The sequence below is a fragment of the Gossypium hirsutum genome, chromosome A13 (genome assembly GCF_007990345.1).
Source record: "Gossypium hirsutum isolate 1008001.06 chromosome A13, Gossypium_hirsutum_v2.1, whole genome shotgun sequence".
NCBI lineage: Eukaryota > Viridiplantae > Streptophyta > Magnoliopsida > Malvales > Malvaceae > Gossypium > Gossypium hirsutum.
The window spans coordinates 4,286,355-4,292,354 of record NC_053436.1 but is presented as its reverse complement, the minus strand read 5'-3'; positions in this window follow the sequence as shown (position 1 = coordinate 4,292,354).

Sequence of the window (6,000 nt, the reverse complement as noted above, 5' to 3'; positions counted from 1 at the left end):
AAGAGAGAGTTGATATAATTATTGTGGTTATGGGAGAGTACTTGGTGGTCCAATAATAATTCAATCATTATATTTTTACAAAATTAATTGTTGTGGTTAAAAAGTTATTAATTTTTTTATCTTTTCAATTTAAAATTTTAGTCCAATCATTAATATTATTGATATTTTCTGTCAAAATTGGTTTACTATTAGATATGTTTACTGAGTTATTATGATTTAATTTTTAAGTTGATATGATTGTATGAGTTATTAATAGTCATTTTTATACTAAGATATTAATGTCTTCAATGATTAGATTATGTTTTTTAAATCAAAATGAAAAATTAATCTTTAACTTTTTAATATGTTATAACACAAAATGTAGGTGTGACTTGTGGTGATTGTTTACTCCATGAGAGTGTAGAGAGCCAATAAAATGAAGGCAGTTCACACTATGAGTAGTGCGCAGAGTTATTATTCTGGGAAGATTGTGAGGAAGACTTTTTATAGAGTAAGATTGCTTGCCCTTCATCTACTTGTTGAGGGGAATCAGGGTTGGGTAAGGGTCCCAACTATTGAGTTACCCTTTCCTCTAGGTGTGGTGATAAGGTGGTGTGTGTCAGCGTAAGGCAGCACTAGAGCAAAATTGGATGAGATCAAGCTAAGTGACTGTTGGATGTGATGGGTTGATAAATTTTGTCAAGAGATCTTCCCGAATTATCTTTTATGGGTTGCGTGTATCCCTTGGGACGATGTAAAAGTGATGCTAAGAAGTTATGGTGAGGTTATTCATCATTAGGTTCTTATGGTGGTCAATTGTTCTGTTGAGGGAACTTAAGGTAGAGATATAACGATTCCCCCCCTCACGGGTAGACGAAAGGTAAGTTATATAGTAGCATGGCTTGAGTTTTGACTGACATCACGCATATGCACATAAAACAATGATTTTAGAAGGCAATTTTTAAAGCACGATTTTACTATAAGCGTACAAGTCAGTTGTAATACTTATAGTGTTACAATGGAACATCAGAGTATTCTAAGGATCGAACCCAAAGAAGATAGCAATTAAGTGATAACTAGCATACATGATAGAGTCTAAGTAGCTACTCATACGATTTTATATTACGACAAATCATAACAAGAAAATTTTGCAAGAAAATTAAATATGCAAATCAATGGGCTAAATTGCAAAGAATATAAAATTAAGAATTTAACCAAATAAATTACTAACAATGGTTGGTTGATTTCAATGTGGTTTACAGGTTCTCAGACAAGAAACTTAAATCACTTAAATTACTAAGTGACTTTATTTTATATTTCGATCTCAATTTTACCGACTTAGACGGCTTAGCTCCAATTTATCTCTCAATCTCATCGATTAATCCGGGACTAATGAACGAGTACACAACAAGATTACCTTTTGGTCTCACTTACCTCGATATTCCCTTAGGGGTGTCACTTCTTAAGTTTTTAGGTCTATTCGATTTAGTTCAATTTATTACGATTTAGTCTTTGGTAAAAAAATTAGCTTATCCACATCTCCATCAACCAACCCCCTTTGAGGTTTAGCTACTCATGCTGAAAATAAATATGATGAACATAGAAACGGAAAACAAAACCACCATTAAAGTAAAACTGAAGAAAAATATAAAAGTTGAGATTTTTATGAAAGAAAACTTAAAAAACATGAAATTAAAAGCATTCAACAAGAAAGTCTAAAGTAATAAACATTAAAGGAATAAACTTTAATAGAGTTAAAGTAAAAGAAACTGAAATACATTAAACTAAAGCTAAAAATATTTTGCAACCAAAGTACAGGGACTTAAAGTGTAAATAAACCTAAACTACAGTGATAACTAACACTAAGAACATCAAGAATAATAAGTAAATGCAGAAAAAAAAATAAACTTTAAACTAAGAAAAATGAAATGAAATGAAAACCTTAGAAAAAGTGCAGAAAACTAAGAGAAAACTAATCCTAAAACTAAGCTAATTTGTGTCTCTCTCCTTCTCAACCAATTTTGGTTATTTTAAGTTGTCTTCTGATGAGTTTTGTTGCCAAAAATACCCCCACACGGGCTTTGGGTGATTGGTGGACCGAGTGGATAAAGACTATCCTTTTTGTCTAATTTTGTCCTCTTGACGATGTCAATGTCGTGATACCCAGAAGAGGATATCGCTATATCTCGAGCAGTGTCAAGCCTTGGGGTCCTCTTTGAAATGTGGATATTGTGATACCACTAAAGGGTGCCTCCATTCTTTAATATTGTTGGAGGTATCGCGATTCCAATGTGTGGATATTGCAATACCCTTTTTCTTGGTGCCATTCTTGCTCATTTTTAACAGTCACAAGTTCCTACTTACAATCATATCAAACGTACCATTACATCCTTCAAGCTAACATCTTATAAAGACAATTCCAACCACAACATTATATTAACAAGTCCATACAACCATAAAATCTCCAAAACATCTTTATAAGCACATATCTCCTATTGTATGACAAGTTTCACACCATATTTGGAATTTCATACCAAACCATGAACAAACACACTATCAACTAAAAGCATACATTCATCACACAAGTATAGAACGTACCATTTTGTAGTAATTACTTAAAACATTTACATGATTCTCCTATTACATGCCACATATCCCAAAATAAACTTTTTCAAAACGAATTACCAAAAGATAGTTAGATAGTGTGATCTTCAAGTTAATCTGATTTCCTAGTTCACAAAACGATATCTAAAAGAATAATAAAACGACCCAAGTAAGCTTCAATAGAGCTTAGTAAGTTCACAGGTTGAAACAATAAACTTACTATATAATCATAACATAACATTTAACAACAATGTTTCTAAACATTAACCCTGTAGACCACAATCATTCAATAGGTGAATTTTAAATACATAAGTTACATAACATAGTCAACTATTCAAGATCAAGTCACGATTTAATGTCGAAAATCATGTCAATGTCTATATAACTTACTAGTAAAACTTTTAAATATTTAAAAGCAGCTTGATGAATGATATAAACAGATACGTGTATACACGATTATTCACCCAAGACGCGCCAAAATACTCAATTGAGACAATCCAACCAAGAGCACGACTGACCACCTAATGCCATGCCTGTAGGCTTTACATTCGCCCCTAGAAACACACCAGAATCACTATAAATATAATTCGATAGTCCGCAACAAATGCTGGACTCCGGTATATTTAGTGTTTAATATCAAGTTAGGAATTTTCTTATCATAGGTCAATCCCGTGCAACGCGTAAAATAACCTATTGGCATGCCAATTGTATCCTATCCTATGTTCATTCGGGCTCGATATACAAGATCATATAACATTTTACAATTCAAATCATTTTCTCACCTTGAACCAATTTATAAGAATTCAAATACAAATTTACATACATTTTAACATACCAAAATTTAGAAATCAACATAATAATACCAATTAAACCAAATTAAACCGTATTAATGTACCATGGCTAAAGTGTAGAGATATAGTAAAATTTAGGGACTAATTAGCAACTTTCTCTTTTCCATAATTTTCTACTAGTTCTTGATCTATAAAGTTGTTTATTTCAAACTATTAGCTTCAAATTCATGTAATATTCAATTTAATGCATCTGTCTTCCCATTTACAATTTGTTCAAAATAGCCCCAAAATTTTACACTTTATTCGATTTAGTCCTTAAGACCAAAATTAAATTATTCTCACAATTAAAATTTATACCCATTGAACCGAATTCATAACCACCCCAAATCAGTCCTCACATGTTGAAATTTCACAAGAAAACATGTTATATTTACTTTATTTTCAATTAAATCCCTAAACTTAAAAATACTACAAAATTACTTTACAAAATAATCCTATTTCAATATCAAGCTTTAAAATCAAGCATAAACATCAAGAAAACTTCAAGAACAACCATAGTAAGTTTTTAATACTTTAACAATTTTACAAAATAGTCGCTGGGCTAGCTAGGTTAAGCTACAACGATATCAAAAACATAAAATTTACGAGAAACAATTAAGAAAATCACTTACATGCATCAATTCAAGCATGGCCGAATGTTGAGCTTAAATAAGTTATCCTTCCTTTCAAATTTTTGGTAGAAACAAAGCTAAGGAAGATGATAAACTTTTTTTTTCTTTATTCATTATTTAACTATTTATAATTTTACCCTTTTAATATAACATCAAATTCAACTAATTACAACCCTTAACCATATATTTACAATAATAATGGTTCTATTGCTCATAAATCCTTCCATTTATGTTAGTTGAGTCATTTAATCAATAAAGTCCAATAGCGATTAAGTTTTACATCTTTTACGATTTAATCCTTTTTCCTTAATTCACTAACCAAACATTAAAATTACTAGACCAAAATTTAATATGACACTCAAATAACCTCGTAAATATTAAGTAAATAATATTTACTGACTTAACGAATTTGTGGTCCCAAAATCATTGTTTCCGACACTACTGAAAAACGGACTATTACAGTAATACATACGACCCATTTCCCTTTCTCATTATTTTTATTCACTCCATATTATTGGTTCTACATGCAATTCATTTCGAGTTATCTCAAGCTAGTAGAGGGATCGATTGGACATATATAATTAAGGCTTAAATAATTTGTAATTAAGTTCTAACTTTTCATCTATTAATTATAACATTATTTAATCATGAAGTCATTCCACTGTAGTATCATGATTGAACTTTCCTTTATTATATACTATTACAAAAGTTACTTATCAAGTGTCATCTAATGACCTTATTATAAGTTTGTTACCCTTATAGAATGTCCTTAAACTCTTTGGGATTAATTCGTTCTTCCAATATGATATTATTTTATCTCATGGTAACCATTACATCTTCATGAAAAAACCAATTACTAATAAATAGTAATCAATTCATTTGTCCTAAACAAATGATCTTTGGCCAAGCTACTTTTTCATCTATATGTAATGCTAATGAGAGGATATTATTATCCTTTATTGGGTTATGAATTTCATTATGGTAAATAAAGTTATGTCATGCAAAAGTCATATGCCCAACATGCAAAATGTGGCACGAATTTGTAGTAAAATACAAAAATGAATTACGGTACTAATACGCATAATATCATGATAACGGACAGGATAATACCAATAATGATAATATAAGCAATTGTAAAAATGAAATAAAAATAAGGCTAATAGTATAAAAATAAAAATAAATAAACAAGTAAAACAAGAATTGTTAAAAACTTTAAACAAATCAATAAGAAAGAAAAAGAGAAGAAAAAAAATAAAAATAAAAATAGAATAAAATAAACAAAAAAATAAGTAAATAATAATAATAATAATAATACCGTAGTAGTAGTAATAAAAGTATAATAGTAATGATAATAATAATAATATAAAAAATATAGCAATAGTAAAATAATGATATTAATACATAAATATAAATAAAGATATAATACCTAAAATATAATAATAACAAAATACAAATAGATAAATAAAAACTAGATAAATAATAAGAAAATAAATATAGATGAAAATATAATAATAGTAATAATACAATAGTAGTAATAATAATAAAAAGGTAATAATAATATATTAAATAGTAAAGTAACAGTAATATAATAATAATAATAATCTAAATAATAGTAAAATAATGATAGTAATAATAATATATATTAAATTAATTAATTTAATACTAAAATAGTGAAAATAACAAAAAAAGACTAAATCGAACCTAAAAACAAACTTTTGGGGCAAATTTAGAATAAAAATAAGGCAAGGGATCGAATTGAAATGCGCGAATAACAAGGAGGGACCAAAAGGGAAATTTTTCCTTTCCTTCCCTTCCAAAACACACAGCATCAGGAGGGACCAATTTGAAATCGAAACAAATTGCGGGGTAAAATTAGAAATAATGAAAATTTTAATTACAAAACAATAAAAAAGCGGAAGGGCTAAAAGTACAAATAACCCATTTTCCAAAAAACA